Source organism: Lynx rufus, unplaced genomic scaffold (assembly GCF_022079265.1).
Source record: "Lynx rufus isolate CCGP_SWC_20201006 ecotype Redwood Valley unplaced genomic scaffold, mLynRuf1.p SCAF_1, whole genome shotgun sequence".
Classification (NCBI taxonomy): domain Eukaryota; kingdom Metazoa; phylum Chordata; class Mammalia; order Carnivora; family Felidae; genus Lynx; species Lynx rufus.
The window spans coordinates 146609604-146632580 of record NW_025814823.1 but is presented as its reverse complement, the minus strand read 5'-3'; the positions used below and the strand labels follow the sequence as shown (position 1 = coordinate 146632580).

The 22977-nt window shown below is 34.1% G+C and overlaps 1 protein-coding gene across 2 annotated transcripts in view; it reads right to left on the bottom strand.

Moving 5' to 3' along the window:
• Positions 1–22977, bottom strand: part of XRCC4 (X-ray repair cross complementing 4) — a 249881-nt gene that overhangs the window by 124320 nt on the left and 102584 nt on the right. The gene's annotated exons all lie outside the window — the stretch shown is intronic.

Genomic DNA, 22977 nt, shown 5'->3' with positions numbered 1-22977 from the left:
ATGGACTATTTGGATTAAATTAAAAAATAAAAAAAAAGCTTTTGCATTTGAAAAGAAACTATCAATAAAACAAAAAGACAACCTACAGAATGGAAGAAGATATTTGCAAATGATGTATCTGTTAAGTCACAAGAATAAAAAGCACAGCATAAGGAACACAGTCAATGATATTATAATAGCGATGTAATAGGGCAGATAGTAGCTGCACTTGTGGTGAACACAGCATAAGGTATAAACTTGTCAAATCACTGTGTTGTACACCTGAAACTAATGTAACATTGTGTGTCAACTATACAAAAAGACAAAAAAAAAAAGGCAAAACAAAGCCCTGATTCTATAATTCATGATGCTTTTTAAAACTTATTATCTTATATTATCTGAATTTGATAAGAAAAACTAAATGTACTCTAAAGCCATTTTTAGGCACTTTAAGGTGCATATTGGGTTACATGTCTTGCGCAAACAAGAAAGTTTTTCTTCAGAAACTTTATTTTCAAACATCCACATGCTTTTCTTTACATTAAACTTTTGTTTTTATTTGTTTTTAATTGTTTTAAACATGTTATTTAATTTTGAGAGACAGAGAGACACAGTGTGAGCGGGAAAGGGGCAGAGAGAAAGAGGGAGACACACAATCTAAGGCAGGCTCCCGGCTCTGAGCTGTCAGCACAGAGCCAGACAGAGGGCTTGAACTCATGGATTGCAAGATCATGACCTGAGCTCAAGTTGGACACTTAGCCAACTGAGCCACCCAGGCACCCCAAACTTTTGTTTTTAATGGGCAACTTAAGGAATTTTTGTTTGTAGATTTTTTATTTTCCAATAAAAACTCTGTAATGTTTTTATTCTAAAACAAATTATTGTATATCCTTTTGCCTTAATACTCAAAATTAGGCAAACAACATCAAAATAATTTTAAGCATTGATTTGACAAAAGTAACAGTGGGAATTTATTACAGTTTATTATGAATATACAGTTTCCATTAGATCTATTTATGAATCTTGTTTAGCAATCACTGTTGGCAAAGCCTGTAAAATGCCACTATCCCATAACTTGCCAAAAACCAAACTGGGAATCCTACTTGATGCCTTCCAAAACTTCATCTTGCACATCCTATCAGCACCTTGTAAAAGGTTCTTAAAGTTGTCCAATAATTCTCTGCATCCGGAGTATTCCACAATCCTTTCCCTAGATTATTGCTATATCTTATAAATAGCCAAAGTGGTTACAATTCATTCCCTAGAAAACATTGAGGGGAATTTTTCTAAAACTGCAAATCTAATCAAGGCATGTCCTTTTTCAATGCCTTGAAAGCGAAGGTAAAACTCTCTAATGCACTTAATATCTCTTTCTTCTCTTGGTTCAACTAACTTTTATAGTCTTACTGAATTTTGCCTGATGCATCATTCTCTCTCTCTCTCTCTCTCTCTCTCTCTCTCACTCCCTCCTTGGATTTTGCACATACAATTTTCTCTTTTTCACTTAATATCTCTTTCTTCTCTTGGTTCAACTAACTTTTACAGTCTTACTGAATTTTGCCTGATGCAATCATTCTCTCTCTCTCTCTCTCACTCACTCCCTCCTTGGATTTTGCACATACAATTTTCTTAAGATATAGTGTTTTCCATCTATCGTTCAACTGGCTCTCACCCATCCTTATTATCTCAGAAAAGATACTATGTTAGGAAGCCTCAGACGTCGCGGTTAAATGTCCCTCCTCTGGGTTCCCATAGTATCTTTTACTACTCTCATCACTGTAGTATAGAGTGGGAAGGTCACAGACTTAGAAAAATGAAGTCTGGAAAAACTGTTTTGGGTCTCCTAGGGAGCCATATATACAGTGGGGTTGAATCTTATTGTACAGTCAGTGCACGTGGCAAACAATCACAATTAATCAAAGCTACCCTTAAAGATTCCTTAAGTTCCATTAAATACAGTCATATGTAGTGTATATAATTCTGTATATTTGTCCATAAATATTTCATAACTACCATGGTGTGCAGTTTTGTACATAGTATTTTGAAAAAAAAAATTACTCAAGGCCTTCAATAACCTAAACATATCATCAATATGGAAACATTTGACTTGCTAGCTCTCCTGGTTCAAAGTCATTATTTTATTTTATTTTATTGTATTTTATTTTATTTTATTTTATTTTATTTATTTATTTTTTCAATATATGAAATTTATTGCAAATTAGTTTCCATACAACACCCAGTGCTCATCCCAAAAGATGCCCTCATTTTAATCTTCTGTGGAAGATGTTATCAGTTCCTCTAATGCTTCCCTAGGCAGATTTCTCTATGGTTCCCAATTAATTTTTCATTGTTTTCTTTCATGGATGAAGATATCACCTTACTTGCTTGGCTACCTAAGTAGTGCTTACCATTTCTTTGTCAACAGCCTCACACCTTAAAGTTACTCACACTTGTTCATAAGTTTTTCCTACTGATATTAACTCTTGTCAGGCTTGATTCCTTTCATTACTGGTGGACATACATTTGTTAAGTGGAATAGTAGGCAAGTGGCTGAACTATTTAAAAATAAAAGTTTTTAACTCCTGGTAAAATTATATTTGCCTAGAAAATACAGTTAAGGAAGGTTAAATTAAATATATATTAATAAATATATAATTTTTACATTAATATATAACATATATATGAAAGTCTACTGCACTATAATTCATAAATGAATGACTATAAGTCCAAATTTCAATTTTTAAAGTATTGTAATTTTTTTAATGTTTATTTTTTAGAGAAAGAGAGAGAGAGAGAAAGAGAAAGGGAGGTCGGGGAGGGACAGAGGGAAGGGGAGGCACAGAATCTGAAGCAGGCTCCAGGCTCTGGGCTCTAAGCACAGAGCCCAATGCAGGGCTCAAACTCGTGAACCACAAGATCATGACCTGAGCCAAAGTCAGATGCTCAACCGAGGCTCAACTGAGCCACCCAGGTGCCCCAATTTTAATTAAGGTATTTTAATCATGAAATGGAAAGTGGGCATATCACAGCATAGTAGGCCTCACAGAATTATCATCTTACTCTCCCTGAAATTTATAACTTTTTTCACCTATACATTTACCATAATGCTTCATCATAAGTTAAAAAGGACAAACTGTTACTATAAAGAGCTAGAATTTTTAGACATTATAATTTTGTATAAAATGGGAAAAAAGATAAGGCTACCAATATAAGAAAAGTCTTTCCAACGAAGTAGGTGCTACATGTATCCCCGCATTTTGGTATTTATAATTATTCCATAATTAACTGAAATTTAGGAAAAAAGGTCCATCATATTGCCTACAATACTGCTGGTATTCAAAATATTTTTAAATGAAAATAGCAAGAAAAATACTGAAGATTTTATAAATAAAATAAATCTAAAAGACGGCAAAACTTTTGTAATTAAATACAAACAAAAATAAGTTTGATTTGTTTATCCATAAACATAACTTCTAAAAAAAAAAAAGAAGCCAATAATATTCATTATAAAGCAAACACTGAATTCAAAGCCCAATACATTAAATTAGAGTTGTCATTTAAAATGCTCTTATGGAGAATATTCTGACCTTGTACAAAGGAGTATATTATTTGTAAATAATGGTTACCAGATATCTTAGCCAAAAAACACAGTTACACAGGAGAAGTTATCATAACACAGCTGGGAAAACACAGAAGCAGAAAAAAATGTCTGTAAGTGTGTTCACATAGACAAATAGATCTATACCTATACACATACATGTCTATAAATAAATCGGAAAATAAAAAACTATAAGTGTTCTAAATAAAAGTGAGAAGTACTATTGCTAACTAAGACCAAAAATAGGGGTAAAAAATAACTGGGAAGAAACTAGGATAAATAACTTGATTGAGAAAATACAGAAACATGAGGGGAAAAAACAGGGATCTTCAAGAATCAGTATTCAACAGACAAATAACACACTTCCTGGAGGTCACAGGATTGTTGTGGATGCCTATGTAACATGTTTTAAACTCACTGTCTCCATAATTGCCATTGGATTTATTTGACCAATTTGAATTGCAGAGGAAAAAGGTAAATTTAATGAGTTCATAAATCATTCTGGGTAAAGCTGATGTTATTTTCTTAGAGTGGAATCAGCACAAAATTTTTGCCTAACTTTGTGATTCAGGGACTGAGTCAATAGAAACAAAAAAGAATACCCACATTCTTTTGGATATCATCTTTGATGCCAACTGTAATAATTTAGATACCTCCTCTTTATAAAATTTTATAAAACTGCCCTTTAAAAAATTAATAGACACAAGCTCTACTCATAAAGGTATAACAATACAGAAACAACAATTAAATGGAAAATACATAGATTAAAAAAAATCACTGCCCTTGAACATGTGGTACCTTTTTTAACAGGGTTAGGTGGCAATTAAAAATTTTGTAAAACATTGTATGTTGCCAAGATGTTATTGTATGTAACAATAACACTAAATATAATCATGCAAGGTTTAAGACCTTCCCAAAAGCTAGACCTTGGCTAACAGTAGCTTAGATATCAAGCCCATCATGACATGCCAACAACTGGCTTGAATCCTAAATTGAGGGAAGCAGAAAGAGTACAACTAAGCAGTAAGCAATTCAATCATAAACGATCAAGGTGGGCAAGAGGATGGTATGAATACATCTTACTACCATGACTCTAAAGCTATAGAAAATGAGGGTATAGAGACAAGTATCGATAAACAAATGCCATCTCTCACAAAAGTAACTCAAATCTCTGAGTTATCCAGATACCGAAGAACTATGTCAATACTTTGGGAGACCTAGCCTCAAATTTTCTTCTTTAGATCACAATAATATACAATAATATTAGATCTAAATTTGTTTTTAAATAGAAAAAGAAAACAGGTAGGAAGAGAGAGAGAGAGAGGATAAAGAGGGGAGAGAGAGAGGGAAAGAGAGGGTGAAAAGAAGGAAATTTTAACCAAACTGTTATCTAAAATTAATTTGTATTTTTTCTTCTCTGATCAAATGATATATCTTAAAATATCTTTCAAACAATTATTTACTTCATCTATATTCATTTTCTATATAAACAATTATTCTTCCTTAATGCAGATATCAAATGAACATTTTAAAACTGAAAATTTAAATAAACTCACATGTATACAGTCATGAAAAAAATCTTACACAATTATTCACAAAATAATTTGTCACTAACTTTTCCTCATTTACCTTATATGTATTAATGTGTTACTTCTATGATGCCAATAAAATTATATTCCTAGGTTTCTAGTAACCACGTTTCTGCTTTGTTTTTAGACAATAAATTATTTTAAAATCTACTAACTCTAAATTGTTACACTAACCAGGATAAGTCTAAAAATTAATAAGGCCACTTCCTAGACTTCCTTCTTCAAGTCTATATGGCAACAGATTAATTTCAAAATCTCTTGTTTCAGTAATTATAATAAAGAAAATAAGGGACCCTAATGATTTAAGCCATGAATAGTTTTTTATTACCAAAACACCTGTTGCTATTTCAAAACCTATTTTCATTAAATACAGAAGAATGTTGATTTTGTTACCCGAGGACATCAAAAGCTAAGAAAACAAACTTTCTTTAATGTTAGAACCATTCTCAGAACACTTTTCCCAACCCAAGTGATTTTAACATGCTGCTCCTTCTCAGGATGGGGCTTTTATAAAGTATTTTACATTAATGTTTCAAGCTGGTGTGACTTATCTTTGATATGTTGCTAATATATAGCAATGTTTAACTTCTTCAAAACAGCACTGTTAGTATGAATATGTAAAACTGACCTCAGCAGAAAGCAACCTCTAGAAAGCTGAATTTAATTTTATCAAAACTCATTGTAAAGATGTTTTCATCTTCTCAACAAGAATTTATTGGTTTTCAACAGTGGACAACAGTCAGTATAGGACTATGAATACAGAAAGAAGGGAAATACAAGAGGTGAGTTCAGGATCACTCTGTGTTTCTGACTGGTGGCATTTTCTGGACCTCAGTACAGGGAGGTAGATGGAGCCCTAGTAGAATACAATGATTTCACTCAATTGTGTTGAGGCAGAAATTAGAATTTGGTACTATTGAAATAGTTGGAACCTGTAGTGCAAAACACTGGACAACAGATAACTGTAAACAAAAATGGGCCCCAAAAGGGGACATCTCAAATTGTTAGATGAATAATAAACTGCACATGCACTGAGCAAGACTGTAAGGCCCAGTAGAAAATAGCCAGAGCTGTCACCTGAATAAAAATTCCAAATGTTAAAGGGGTGCCTGGGTGGCTCAGTTGGTTCAGTGTCCAACACTTGATTTTGGCTCAGGTCGTGATCTCACAGTCATGACATAGAGCGCTGCACTGGGCTCCACACCCAGCATGGAGACTGCTGAAGATTCTTCCTCCTCCTCTGCCACATGTGCTCTCTTTCTCTCTCTCTCTCAAAAAAAAAAAAAAAAAAAAAAAAAAAAAAATCCCAAATGTGACATATACTATGAGATGCAGAGCATCTCACTGGTACAGTAAAATACCACACTGAAAATGCTAAGTATTCAGGAGACATCCCTAAAAAGTCTAGAGCCACCCCAATTAAGCTTGGAAAAAAGGATCAAGTTTATTTGCCAGTAAATTAACTACCTGCCAGGGCAAAACTCAACATTCGTTAAAAGAAGACCACAGATTCCAGACTCTCAACAACATAAATTATAATAAAAAAATTACTGGACATGTAGAATAGGAAAATGTGATCCATAATAAGGAAGAAATCGCTAATACTTTGAGTACATAATGAGGAGAGTTATATTCACTACACTCACCATTATAAAATAGTACAGCTCTTAGAATTGTAGAAACATTACATGTTTAAGTTAGTTATGCCCCTTCAATTCTAAAAACATTATCTCAAAAAGATATGCTCTAAGAGCCTGCCTTCATCTGCCACATCCCCACTATTGCTTATTCCACTCTCCATTAATTCAAGTCTTTCTCAGCAACAGGTACACAGCAAAGAAATAAGCTATTCAGAGCCCTGAACATCAGCTTTTGGCTTATATATAAGGAGGCTGGGTAGGTCATCAAATCTAGCACATTATTCTTTCTTGCCCTTCCTTCCTACACATCATTAAAATGTGCTTCCAATTTCCTCATCTATTGCCTCCTTTATCCTGCTGATGTCAGTATTCAGGATCAATGCTCTGTTGATATCTTTCTGCTAGCTCTCCTTTTCATTAAATTGACCCATAGTCCTTTCCAGGGTAATTGTGTGCAACTGACTGCCTTTTTCATGGTTAAGAAACTCCTTGTTCAAAACTGAACTGTGTCTCCCCAAGATTCATGTATTAAAGCCCTAACCCCCAAGGTACCTCAGAATATGACTATATTTACAGATAGAGTCTTTAAGAGGTAATTAAGGTTAAGTCAGGTTATACGAGTGGACTCTGTTCTGATATGATTGGTATACGTATAAGAAGAGAGACACCAGAAATGCTCACACACAAATAAAAAGCCACGAGAGGACACAGCAAAAAGCACAACCATCTGCAGATGGAGAGAGAGGCCTCATGAAAAACTATACCTGCCAACACCTTGATCTTGGATTTCCAGCCTCAAGAATTGTGAGAAAATAGATTTCTGTCATTTAAGCCACCCAGGCTATGGTATTTTTTTTTTTTATTATGGCAACCCTAGCAAACCAATATATCCGTAAATACATTTTCATTTTTGCTGGGCATTCAACCAACCTCCTCATCATTGTGAAATGCCACCACATCCCTTAAGACATCATTCTTATCCCATGAAGTAAGACAAGCACATAGCCAGACCACTTACCAATCACTACTACTTCTACATTATTATTCCAATATTACATGTCAGTCTTTAAGGATAGTAAGTTTGATTTTAAACGGAAATGATACATCAGGAGGAGGGGGGTGTAAATATATCTTGGTTGAAAAACACAAACAGCACGGTGGTGTTACATAAATTTGTCTAAGAGAGAGTTATATATGACACCTGGATGTGAAGCCCAGTTTCCCTGCTTATTATCTGTGTAACCTTGAGCAAGCTACTGAATCTCAATGTGGATAATAATAGTACCTACTTTATGCTGTTGTATGTTGAATATGTTAATATTTGTAAAGTACTTAGCCTGGCACATTAACTGTTATATAAATGATTTGCTATTATCGAGGGAAGTGATTTTGGATGAGATTGCTAAGTGAGTGCAGGGAAAAGGACCAAGGTGACAGGAAGGCTGAAGTAGCAAGTGTTGATTATATATTAGAAATTTGAAGGTAAATGAAGGTTAGATTCAATAATAATTTTAAAAATGAGTAGAACAAGAGAGAAAAGTTGTTTTTTTTTTATTTTAGGATAAAGGAGAATTGAATATATTTACAATTTCACAGATGAGACTCCTTGAAGGTGAGAGAATAGGCATTAATAAAGCAAAACACTGAAAAGAGATTAAGGAGGTCAAATACTGTCTGGAGCAGGTCAGGGCCCATTAATAAGTTATAAATTAAGAGGATGGTAACCAGATTTTAAAAACCAAAATATCTTAGAGAACATTAGAATTCAAGAGATGTAACAGTGTGAGTAGTGTCTCATGAAATGAAATGTGTCAGCTTTATATACACATATAAATGTGTATACTCGGCTGAAATATGCAGTATATTCTTACTGTGGGTCTCGGTTGAAAACGTTCTTACCTTAGAGTATAAGGCACTTTTGAAAGAGATTTTTCTTCTGACGTGAGAAGAAAAAAGTATCAGTGAACTGGGATTGGAAACATATTATTCAATTTAACAAAATTAATTCACCTATCCATTACATTCATTACAAAAGAAACTAGTGTAAAATTATGTTGTGCTTCTTGGATTTTAAACTAAATGAGTGAAATGATTTACCAAATGTATTAACTTAAAAGTCTTACAACTTAATTTTCTTATTTATTTTGTTTTACTGAATATTTAACACAGTGAATGAATCACTCTTTGAAAGTCTTGTGGGCTATTCATTAGATGCCAATATATATAAAGACTGGTTTTCATTCACCTGTATTACTTATTTTGCATTCTAAGAAACACCTCAAAACTAATCTTTGCCCTTCTTCTTTTTTTAATGTTTATTTATGTTTGAGAGAGAGAGAGACAGAAAGAGAGAGAGAGACAGAGAGAGAGAACAAGCAGGGGAGGGGCAGAGAGACAGGGAGACACAGAATCCAAAGCAGGCTCCAGGCTCTGAGCTGTCAGCACAGAGCCCAACGCGGGGCTCGAACTCATGGACCGTGAGATCATAACCTGAGCCAAAGTCAACTGCTTAGCCAACTGAGCCACCCAGGTGCCCCACTTTTGCTCTTCTTGACAGTGCTTGTAGAGGACAAGGTTCAGAACTCCCAGGATCTCATGCAGCTGGCTCTCCCGGGTGATTCTGCCCACTTTTCCCAGCTTCGGCTGTCATCTACAGAATATGGAGACTGCCCTTGTGTGCTTCCCTTGCTCTGGACACACAGCTCCAACTATTTCTGGGTCATTTTTTTTTTTTTAATCTGAGATTCCTAAAGCACAAATTCAATATCTGAAAATTTTTAATTTTAAAAATTTAAATCATTCATTTTGATCACTAGCCTTACCATCAACCTACTAGTTTAAGGTAGAAATGTAAAAGTCAGAATGTTCTCATCCTTCTGCAACAAATCATCAAGTTCTGTCAATCCTGTCTCCAAATAGCTCTCCGTGTCTCCCCCTCCATCTCAGAGGACATTATTTTCTCTCATTTTAATTCAAAGCCCTTTTAATCGATCTCCACCTTCTTGTTTTTCTCTTTCTGGTTAGTCTTCCACACTCAAATCAGTTACCATTCTAAAATGTCAGTGTATTATATTCTAGAAATCCAGCTTATCTCTCCCCATTCTTCCATGCCATCCGCACTCTTAGCCAGTCACATACAACTTGTGTCTCTTCCTTCAATATGTCCTATTCTTTCATACTTTTTTTTAAAAAAACACCTTCATACCTTTGCATATGATATTTTTTCTCCACTTGGAATGTTCTGGGCTGCCTTCTCAACCTGCTTACTCTTTAGCTCTACTACTCTTCAATATACAGTTCAAACATCAACAACTGACATTCCTTTTTCTTTACCTTCTCAGACTTTCTACACAGCACTGGAAACATTCATTCATTAATCACTCATTCACTTAATCATATACTGAGTACCTTCCATGACCCTATACTTGTTATTTTGCATTGTAATTAATTGTTTTGATGTTTCTTTCCCCAACTAGAGAGGGAAATCCTAAAAGACAGAGACAACATCTGATTTAATGTGGCTTCCCTGAAGTCAGACTTCAGGCCCACTACCTAAAAGGCATTTAACAAATGTTGGCATAAATTAATCTGATGCTTTCTAACATATTATTTTCTTCTACCCTCCAATTATTTCTCTTTTCTCCAACAAACTTTAAAATTCTGTGAGAACAGAATCATCAGGCATTTAATTATTAATGGCATAGTCTGGGGTGAACAGGATTAAACATCTTTTCTAAAGAGATACAAGCCTACTTGAAAGCTGCCTGAAACTTGGAATCATTAGCACCGATTTGTGGTCTCCTAGCAACTAACCATTTCTTAAAGAAAAAGTTAAAACTATTTTGCCTAGTTCCTTAGGCTTCAAAAATTCAGTATCTTAAAAACCTTTACATTTCCTGAGAAAATGGTTTAAATTTTTATTACTGATGAACCTGAAAACCATATAGCTAAAAGGTATGACCTAAGCTTCTTTCTTTTATGAAAAATAAATTGCTTCATGGAAAAGTCAGACTTACTTTAACATCAACAAAATCACTTAGGCAAATACAGTGCTCTCATTTGCTCATTTACACACAAAGATGAACACTTTGTGTCTATTAGTATTTATTACTCTTTATTATTATATTTTTTCTACCTCATTCTTTAATGTTTATTTTTGTGTTATTGAAAAACAGCCTGCAAATTAGAGAATTTCCTAAAGAAAGGGCTTTGTGTGCATTTAATAACATTTACTGACCCAAATAAGCACTAAAAGAATCTTTAGAGCACAGCAGTTTTGTCCAAATTTGAAAGTGCCCAGGGGTATGAAAGCTCACTGTTTATCCTAACAACTCACATTCTCTAAAGCCTGGCAGATCCTTTCCCCAAACCAAAAGCATTTGTTCAGGAGGCAAGATCTTACGTTCTGAGGACCATCACTATATCTCTTCATAAATCTATTACCAAATTCCAGGATTTTTTTTAAAATATTTGAATTACTAGAAATTTAGACTATTAGCATATTTTCTTTAAATATTTTTTGAAAATTTACATAAAATAGCAGTATGTTATTGCATTTAACAGTGGTATTGACCATCACCTCCACCACAAATAGTAACAGTAATATTAATAACAATGCTAAATCAGCTCATTTTTATTAAGTATGTGACAGGTACTGTATTAAACTATATATTTATGTAATAATAAATATATAAATATACATATTTAAAGGGGTTTAAATTTTAACCTATTTAATTTAAAAAGAAATTTAATGTTTATTTATTTTTGAGAGACAGGGGGGTAGAGGCAGAGAGAGAGGGAGATACAGAATCTGAGGCAGGCTCTAGGCTGAGCCATCAGCCCAGAGCCCAACATGGGGCTTGAACTCAGGAACTGTGATATTATGACCTGAGTCAGAGTCGCACGCTTAAGCCAGGCACCCCAAATTTAAACCCCTTTAAACCTACAGTAGCCTCCATTAATATAGTCTCCTCCACCATTTAGAAGACTAATTCTTTTCAGAATTATTGGGATGGCAATAGGTACAAGAAAACTTAGGAACATTTTTCTACCTACCAAGCAACATTACAGTTATCTCCTGGCACACTGCTGACTTTCCCTGACCTTCTTACAGAACAAAAAGTACCCTTTAAATACACTGGGAAATTACAAATTTAGAGCTGATTGAACTTCACAGATTATCAAATTTTCTTCTTACACTTTACAGATAAGAAAAATGAGATGCAGATAGATTGGTCAAAAAAAAAAAAAGTGCCTTGATCAGAATGGTTATTGGTAGATCTACAACTGAAGCCTAGATTTTCATAGTGCTACAAATAATTGTAGTGTAAATCACTCAGTAATTATTGTTGTTAACTAAAATTTTTAAAGAATAGAAGTGGTGGGAAGGAAAGGTTTCTAATACATAAAACTCAAGAGAGATCTGTTCTTTTCTGAGGAAGAATAGGTTCCCCCTAATGAGGCAATCAGTAAACAAAAGATCAACTTACATTATTCTAACTTGAAACTGCATCAGTAATGCAGTTGATTAGTAACAACAGTAACCTCCTCTAGAGTGCCTAAGGAAAGAGTAGAGGAGGCTCTGATTCTCTCATTGGACTCATTTCCAGAGAAAATCAGAATCAGTCGAGTATTTCCATTTGCCAGTTGGACACAGGAACACGTGGTTATCCAAGTCAAAGTTAGAGAAATAAGATTTATATTGATCTCAGATTGATCCTTTCTGTGCATTCAAATGAATGTTAAATAATGTCTTAGTAACGATTTTCCAGTATAATAAATGACAAAAAAAAAGCTGTTTTACTTCATTTTTACACTAAATCTTGCCAGTTGACCTATATAAAATAGTTAAGATTTAACAACCAAATCTAGTTATTAATTAATAATAAAAGAACCTGAAAAACAGAGTGGAGTGGGTAATTAAACAGCATGGGCTTTACCATCACCCACAAGTGAGTTCAAATTTTGGCTGCTTCTCCTACTAGTTGTGTGACCTTGGACAAATTACTTAATCTCTCTTTAGAATTGAGAGCTAGAAGGCCCGATATTGATTGTGGTCAAGATGAAATGAGATACATTATGCAAGGCACCTAGCACAGCATCCCACACGGAGCAGCATAAAATCAATGTTGATTCACTTTTCCATTATTCTTTTTGACTAGAAACTTAGCAGACTCAATGACCTTGGTCTGAACAAAATTTGATTACAGTAATCCTAGGCACTCTAATTTTGATATTGTTTTGAAAGGGTAGACATACTCAAACAAAACACATATTCAGTTCTCCCCAAACTGAAAAAACAGTTTCCAGTGAAAGTCCTATTGCTTTAACACCTGGTCTTTTGCCCAGCCACCTGAGAATTATGTGACAGGCTGAGCCCCTGCTCATGATTTTTTGGCTTTAGGTAATAGTTCTACTAGAGACCTTTGTGGACAGTCACTAGTAAGACTTTTCATATTTTTTTTAATGCAAATATTATGACAATTCAATTGAAAAAACAAAAAACAAAAACGTGGCTATCCATTAAATACAAAGCACCGTGCTGATGCTGAGTAGCAAAGATGAGTAAACCATGGTTTTATCCGTTTTCTTTAGAAGTTCACAATCAGGCAAGTGCACAACTATGTTGATGATGTTTCTTGTGCATTTAAAAATTGTTCAGGAATGTAACAAATGTAAAAGGTGACTTTGGTGAAAAGCCTGATGTAGAATACTGTAACTGCTTATTTTTGTGAAAATATTTAATGGAGGCATAATTAGAAAGCCCTCTGGCTTTTAAAATATTCTAGGATATGGTTTCATGGAAAGAAAAGTATAATGGGGGATAAAAGTTTTCTTTAGAATAGTGTCCAACAAAATAGAGATTTAAACCAGGCTAGTCTGCAGATAAAAGGAGTGCATTTTGCAATGAAAGTCATTAAAAACACCTTATTACATGTTGTAAAGTCGAATAGCAGAGGGAATTGTGACTCATTTAAACTCTAACAAATGACCAATCCATGTAAGTGGGTCTCAGAGGCAGTTTATAATCAATCATAGTCAATGAATCTGTGAGTAAGTGGCATACCAGCCAGAGAACAGAGAATGAATGGAGTCTTTTAGGCTTATTTGGTGTAACACAATGTTTAAATAAGTGTTATGAAGCTTAGGGAAAAACAACTAGTATAAATTATACTTTATCCTTCTGAAATAGGTAAGAAATTGTGCCAAACAAAAGTCATAACTGCTGGGCTTTGTTTAGCAATACGATGATGCTAAAATAAACTCTGAGGCAGTTCTGATGCTATGCCAGATAACGACAGAAGTCCAAACGTGTCAACTTCTTACTAATAGTGTTCAAACAAGATGGCAGGTAAGATGAGTTAAAAATTATAATCCAATTAAAATTGTATTTATTGTGTTCATCTCAAAGATATTAAATTATACTGTGAAGGAACCATTTACTACTTAATGAACAAATGTTAGAAATCCTACTGTGTGCAAGGCACTATGATTGGTGAGGTAGGAACAACACTTTTAGAACACAGAGAACAAAGAGTATGGGAAACAAGGAAAACTCTATCTATAAAGTTCTTTGAAATCCATATATCCCTAAATAAAAGAATAACATTGATTAGAATAATACTAGTCTGTGTAATCTACAGAGTGCAAATACTTTCACATATATTATTGATACATGGCTTCCAGAATCCCTGCCGGAGATAGAGGTAAGAAACAGGTATGCTATCCACAATAATAAAGAGAAGATTAGACATGAGCTCTCAGCTCATTCTAAATCTTTCCATTAAAATAGGCTATGCTAGCTCTCCTTACAGACATACACTTTATTTTCATGATGCTAACGTTCAAATAAGGAAGCAGGATTAGAATGTGGTACCATCTAAATCACGTGAGTTATTACAATTTATGTGACATTTAAACAAGCAATTCTAGGCCAAAAGGAATTCTTACAAAAAGGTAACTTTTCCTCCCCATAATTCCAAAGAGCTAGTGATTCAACAGATGTCAAAATTTCCTTCCAAGACAGAATGCAGGTTAGTTCTTAAAATATTTAATTTTTTGTTTTTAAATTTTTGTCCCTAAATGAGGTGAAGCAACAGAAAGATACTAATAAAGTAATGGCACCTTCATTTTATGTTTTTGAAACAATTCACTTCTTATTCTGAGTTTCTGCTGATCACACTCTTTGTAACCTGAGCTATGAGAACTTGGCTTTGAAAATAAAGTCTTCGACTGACAGCGTGTCTAGGGGAAGTTCTCCATATAATTATCAGATGCTATTTTTTGTTTGTTTCTTTTGTTTATCTTTGAGTTTAAACAAAAGGTGGTCACTTAAAAAGCAATTAAATTTTTAAAAGAAATGGTTCATTATTCCTGATTTCTTTTGTAATGGAAATTACAGCAAGTATATAATAGTCTGTACACACAATGTCTTAAAGATATTATTCATGTGAATTCTGACTCTAATGGTAACAAAATCCAATTTTATTTTACCTTGAAAAGCTATACACCATAATATAGCAGAGAAAGACCTTGATCTGTAGGTGGAAAATCAGGAAAAGAAACCTGAAGAGTTTTTACAAAGAAAGTCAACAATAATTACCCTTTGAAATTTGTATTTTTTTAATAAGGAGAGTGCCAAGAATTTTGCCAGGTAAACTCAACCTATGTATTATTTTTTAAATCTCTCAAAAATTGATACTAGTAAAATTTTTATTTCAAAATGTATTATCACCTAACTTCATCATTTTGTACTTCCAAATTAAGCATGCCACAAACATCTCTGAAACAGAATAACCAATGAAAGGGAATAAAGACAAATGCACAGACTGTGTAAGGGAGCCTCTATTTCAGCAAACATTGTTTATTAAAGACCTAGCTTAATATCAATGAAATTAACTGCAGGATAGAAGGCCAAATTAAAAAGTAAAGTATATCAAATATTGTTATATGCTTTATTTTTCAATAATCTCACGTTCTGTTGGAAATAAATTAACTTTCTAATAATGCAAATGTTGAACTGTGGAAAATGGTACATGGTGTAGTCCTCACTTAACAAGATTGAAAATGCATACTAATTAGCATATTAAAGACTGACCTATTTAGAAGTAAGGAAATATGTTTAATTTTTATTAACTCAGTGTTTTCCAAACTTACTTGGTTACAAAACATTTTTAGCAAAGAAAATTTTTAACGTTTATCTCCTGGAATATAGGTTTAATGGAATGAAGATCATGTCTAAGAAAATATTTTTCTAGTTCAAAGTTATCTTCCTATTAGTACTCAATTTTAACTATTGTTTTTTTTCAAATAAAAACCAATGGAAAGCAGTGCCTATAGCATCTTTTTCAGAATCCATTCTTGGTTTCTTAACACTAATAGAATCATCCCTGATACCCCATCATCACTGTCACCACTATTGGCCCCTGCAGTTTTAATAACCTTTGGGTCACCAAAGTCACATCACAATGACAGCCATCATAATGTCTGAGAGTATTACAGTGTATGCCAAAGACTAATATCTCAAGACCAACTCACACAATACATTTTTTTAAAGTTCCCATTCATACTGCAACACCATTTCCAGTCCTTCTGAAGAGCATAAAACTTGCCTCCAAGGACAAGCACTAGAGCATCAGATCAAGAGAGATGGAAAATGTAAACTACAGTGCTTAAATTCTAGAGTTGTTTCTGTTGATTTTAATCACCTTTTGGTGGGATTTAGTGATGGTGCTAATTTGCGTTAGGCAAATCGTCTCCAAATCAAGGTGGTCACTATTTCTCTGCACCAAGCAAACCAAATATTAGGTTGAAACACATGAAATTGCCAACATTTGGCCATTATTGATGCACAAAGATCTCAAATTGCAAATAAAGAGACATTTAGGGGCACTGCCTCTAATTATATCTTAATTTAAAAAAAAAAAAAGGAAACTGAATTTTTATGATGAAACAGAAAAAGTAGGATATCACAAAAGGCCTTATGGAAGAGAATATACCCAAAACTGGTGAAGCGAGTTTATACTTAAAAATCAGCAACCATCATACTCCACCTTAGTTTTGAACATCATGGGAAAATTTTGTTTTCTTTTAATGAAGGAGATTTACCAGCAAGATTACGTTACAAATAAAAACACAACAACAACAACAACAAATGTTTCAAAGCAGTGTTTTTGAAAATTGTGAAACCTCTATACCTATTGTGAATGGATGCTTATTCATTATGGGCCGACTTCTAAAATCTTATATGTGGACTCAAATTTTGCAGGAACTGTGCACTGTTGAGTTTATTATAGGAATTCTTGAAAACATTCATTTCCAGGGAGCCTGGGTCGTTTAAGTGTGATAGTGATGATAGATATGATCATCTGAGTTCTTGATGACATTGTGAAAATACTGACTTATTCAACAATGGAAATGCTTTATGTTCACACTTGATATGTGAGATAATAAAGTCCTTATCATTACCTATACCTGAGTGCTAACTGCAGCTGAAATCATCCCAACTCAAAAACAAGCTAATGACTCTTTAGACAACAATTCTGAAAATGCATGTCATAGAGTACAGCATGCAAACCAGAGAGAAGCATGTAGATAATTTAAGACAACTATTTACTAATTACACAAACAGTTTACTATAGCCCCACTTTGTACGTGACTACATAATGCTCAATACTAGCTTAGGCACTTTTATATATTTTGAAACATTTCACCAATGGGGGTAAAAACACTTTCAAAGTATTTAACATACATTTCCATCAAAAAAAAAAACAATATGGAGAACACACACAAATTGTATTCACTAGATGAATTTTTTTTTGAAAAAATTTATTACATTCCTTTTCATTGCATGACACTGAATGAACCAGGTACTGAGGGAGTACCACCTTCAAGCAGCTAACTACCCAATGTAAAGAAACATATCTTCATACTTTATCAAAACTCCGACATACGGAAAAAATCTAATATAGACGTAACTGGAATCTCAGAAAAGGAGAAGAGAAAGAACAGGATAGAATCTCCTTAACATGAAGAAAAGAAGCCAGGGGGTGCCTGGGTTTGGCTGAGCATCAGACTTTGGCTCAGATCATGATCTCACAGTGTGCGAGTCTGAGCCCCATATAGGGCGCTATGCTGACAGCTCAGAGCCCAGAGCCTGCTTCAGATTCTGTGTCAGATTCTGTGTCAGATTCTGTGTCAGATTCTGTGTGTGTCTCTCTCTCTGCTCTTCCCCCACTCATGCTCTGTCTCTCTCTCTCTCAAAAATAAAAAAAATAAACATAAAAAAACTTTTTAATAAATAAATAGAAAAGAAGCCAGAAGACAATGCAGTGGCATCCTCAATGTGCTTAAAACAGACAAAACAATCAAACAAAAAACTGCCAACCTACAGATCTATACCTGCAAAAATTCCTTTCAATATGGAAGGATTTCAAAGAAACCAAAACCCAAAGAATTTAAGAGCTAAGGTGCACTAAAAGAAATATTAAAGGGAATTCTCTAGGTTGAAGAAAAATGACTTTCAATGAAAACATATAAATGCAAAAAGAAATAAAAGAAATAAGGAACAAGGTAAAAGCTAAAGAGAAATGAATAATGGCTTTTCAATACTACAATAATAATCCTTTATGATGTCTAAAATAAATGGCAAATTGGAATATATGTTACAATAATGCAAAAAGTTAAGTGGAGTTAAAGCATCCATTATCTAGGGAGTAGGAAAGTTAAATTAATGTCAGACTATAATAGGTCATGGATGTATGTTGCCATCTCTAGGATAGTCACTAAAGCAAAAATGTAAGAGTTGGTAAGTAACAAATTAATAAAAGGAAAAAAATAGAATAATGAGAATTAAAAAAGAGTACATTAGCAGATCCACATCTAAATATGTAAATAACTATATGAACTATAAGTGGAATAAACTCTCCAATTAAAAAGAAAGATTATTAGACTGGGTTTAAAAAACAAGTATGGGGCACCTGGATGGCTCAGTTGGTTGAGCATCTGACTTCAGCTCAGGTCATGATCTGGCGGTTCATGAGTTCAAGCCCCGCGTTGGGCTCTGTGCTGACCGCTCAGAGCCTGGAGCCTGTTTCAGATTCTGTGTCCCCCTCTCTCTCCGCCCCCACCCCTACTTGTGCTCTGTCTTTCAAAAATGAATAAACATTAAAAAATTAAAAAAAAAACAACTATAGATTTTAAATATATAAAAGATTGAAAGTAAAAGAGTAAAAAGAAAAAGATATATCATGTAAACATCAAGGAAAAAAAAGTTGTTACAGCTATAGTATTATCAGACAAAGAACTTTAAGGGAAAGAAGCAGTACTAGACCAACAAGAGAGATTTCATAATAATAAAAAAAGTCAATTCCCAAAAAGATATAGTAATTCTAAATTTATATCCACCACATAATATATAAATAGTATACAGTCTAAGTCTCTATTTAAAACTACGTCTGTATATTTTTAAATGTCTACATGGACATTTGGTAGTATTATTTAATATTTATTTAGGACCTCCATTTCCAAGCCTTTTATTCAAGGACTAAGTATAAATCACTGTTCTGCTACCTTATTTGCTTTGCCATCAAATCATAATAGAATATCCAACAAGGATATGAACATTCACATTCATCTTCACGGTGCATTAATGTCACCAAACTATATCTTTTTCCACTTAAATGTGTGCCCACTCCATTGAGTCAGAAATCAAGGAGGTCATATACTCCACCCTTCTTTTATTAGGAGCCTTAAATTGTTTTATAAAAATGAAGGCATCAAATACACTTAAATTTAAAATATAAAATCAAACTCTCCGAACTCTTAGATTTTAATAGAGTGTTCCACTAAATGAAAACAAGGAACGTTAGCACAGGAAGGGTTCTCAGAGATAAGTTCTGTAGTTAGACTTCCTGGGTTAGAATCCCAGTTCTATAATTTACTAGCTGCATTGCCTTAGAAGTTTTCTAATCTTACTGTGCCTCAATTCTCTCGACTGTAAAATAACAGTATATACTTCGTATGATTGTTGTTGCATGTAAATAAAGTAATGCATATAAGAAAACTAGAATACATTCTGGCACCCATATAAATGTTTAAGTCTGTAGCAGTTGTGGTGGTGGTAATGAAGTTACGGTAATAGAGGTAATGGAACCATAATAGAAGAGTAATAGCAACAACAATAGCAATGTTAATAGTAAAGAAGTAGAAAAAGGGGGAGGAACAATAATTGTAGTAGAAGAATCAGAATTGGAAGAACTAGTCACAGTAGTTACCAGTGTCAGAATAACTGTAATTTTCCAGGGTTCACAAACTCAAATACTTCCAGAAATCATGCAAATGATATCAATGAATAAAGTGAACCAGATTAAATATAAAAGCCCTTTCTGTGTTAAGGACTACAGAAAACTAGGGAATCTATGTCTTTTTTAAATGCATTCAGATTTATTATTTGGAAGACTCATGTTACCAAGGAGAAAAAAAAAAGTATATGACCTAGGTCATACCAAAGACCAACAGTCACAATCTCTGATACAGTCTCAAGTTATTCATTTATATTAAAAAAATATATATGATTGTTAATATGGCTACCCATTATGCTTGAGAAATAACAGGGCTAACAGTACTTGAAGTTCTTTTTTTTTTTGTTCCACCATCCCCCAAATTACAACTCTTCCCACAAAACCCTGAGTGCCACAGATACATGTTTGCAGCTATTATTTCTCATTACCAGTGAGTTTTACCTCAAAGCTTGAAATTGGCACTAAGGATCTCACTTTGAGTCCTTCTTCTGCCCACCCCACTTGTAACTGTTCCCTTTCACTAATCTTGTATTCAGACTCTGCTTAGCAAGCCTGCTGATATCCATCCTTCACACATACCCAGCCCCCACCCCCCCCCACCCCCCCAAATGAAGCTGCAGCAAGTATCATGTCAATGCTGGTGGGCTGGCAACATTCCAGAACCTCATCACTGGTAACCTTCCTATCCCTTTGATCTAAAATATGGCTTATAAATGATGTTGATGAACTGGTTCAAGGAACCAGATGCGCTGTTTGTGCTGGAGATCCCTGTCACAATCACAAAGAGGCAAGAATCCTTTATACTACATTATAGACATTCAGCTGATTTAGAGAGGATCGCTACATTACCCCCCCTTTTGTCTCAACCGGATCATGGTTGCAGTTACACAGGATCAGTAAAAATGTTTAGCTTCATTTTCCAAGGACAAAAATGACCCAGGCTTTCTTAAGTCTCTTTTACAATGAATCAAAAAACAATAAATAAATAAGACAGTGCAACCCCTTTAGCATTTCTTATATATAAATATTCAATCGCACCCATAGTCATCTACATCCACCTAAAGATCTCACACCCTTACATTAACAGCTTCATAAAAACTTGGTAGTACAATCTGATTTAATTTTCACAATGATACACAGCTATTACAGAACCACAAAATCAACCCAAGATGGAACTTTTTAGAACACCAAGATCTGTATGTCAAACAAATAGAAATATATGAGTCACATACAGAATTTTAAATTTCCCATTAAACACATTTTAAGAAGTAAAAAAGAAGTAAATGAAGTTAATAGTAATAATATAATTAACTCAATATATACAAAATAATTATTTCAAGATTTAATTGATACACAAATGCATTAATGAGACATATTATTCTCATACTACATTTCTGAAATCCAGTGTGTAGTCTATACTTCGATCACATTTCAATTTGGACTAGCCACATTTCCAGTGTCCAACAGTCTCAGGTAGCTGGTGGCTACCTTACTGAACAGTGCAGTGCACAGCCAGAAAAATGACGGTCCGATGAACTGACAGATTGTGATTTTGCTTCTGTTTGAATGCTATTTTCTCTTCTTCCCATCTTGTCATGTAGTCTAAATTGCAGTTTCCTTTTAACATATCTTATTCCATCTTTTCTCATTTATTTTATTTTATTTATTTTTTTTTTAATTTTTTTTTTCAACGTTTATTTATTTTTGGGACAGAGAGAGACAGAGCATGAACGGGGGAGGGGCAGAGAGAGAGGGAGACACAGAATCGGAAACAGGCTCCAGGCTCCGAGCCATCAGCCCAGAGCCTGACGCGGGGCTCGAACTCACGGACCGCGAGATCGTGACCTGGCTGAAGTCGGACGCTTAACCGACTGCGCCACCCAGGCGCCCCCATCTTTTCTCATTTAAATACCATTCTCCTAGGTCAATGATTCTGAATCATGTTTGGAATATAGTCCCCATTGAAAATACATTAAAAATTTGATCCTTGCTCTAGAAGAATGTACATTTGCATTGTTAAGAGTTGAACTGCCCACCCACCACCACTAAAAGGCATTTTGGAGTCTTACTCCCTGGTATCTAAGAATGTGATTTTATTTGGAGACAGAGTATTCACTGAGGTAACACACAGGAGAACCTTTCTAGGCCTCAGTTTCCTCACTGGAAAAATGACGGGCTTGAACTAGAAGATCTAGATTACTGAAGTACATAATATCTTTCCTCAGCAATTATGTATAAGAACCCATGATTGCTAGGAAATATACTCAAACTGCACTTCCTGTTTTGTGACAGGTTTTACTAAATCAAGCTTTTTATTTAGAATTTATAAATAAATGAGCCTATGATAAACAAGCTGGATAAGATTAAGGGAATAATCTGTGATTCTAAAGTTGAATTTCTGACTAATCTCTTTGGCAGTACATGTTGTTACCCCTCTGTGAGCAGACATTCACTGTTCGAAGCAACGAGCTCTTTGATACTTAGAGATTTTGGATTCTGTTCTATTTTTAAAAGCTACTATATCAGTATTCATCAACTGTTTGACATAGCCATTCATTTATTTTCTAAAAGGCTATTCTATAATCACACTTCCTTTCAGGAAGCCCACCAACTAAGTAGAAGCCTAAATTACTGATAGCAGTTATACAGGGACCTTCCTGTTGGTTAAGAATCAAGACTAATTAAACTAATGTGCTAAATCGCGGGCTAATAATTACGCAGAAAAGTGGTAAGAAAGCTTATTTTATTTGTTTTAGTGGTTGTGTACCTTTAAAATAAAGCTAAGAAGAATAAAACATTCTAGAATAACTATTTTTCTTATTTATACTTTTAGTAAAGTTGATTTAACTGGTCTCTAATTTTAAGAAATC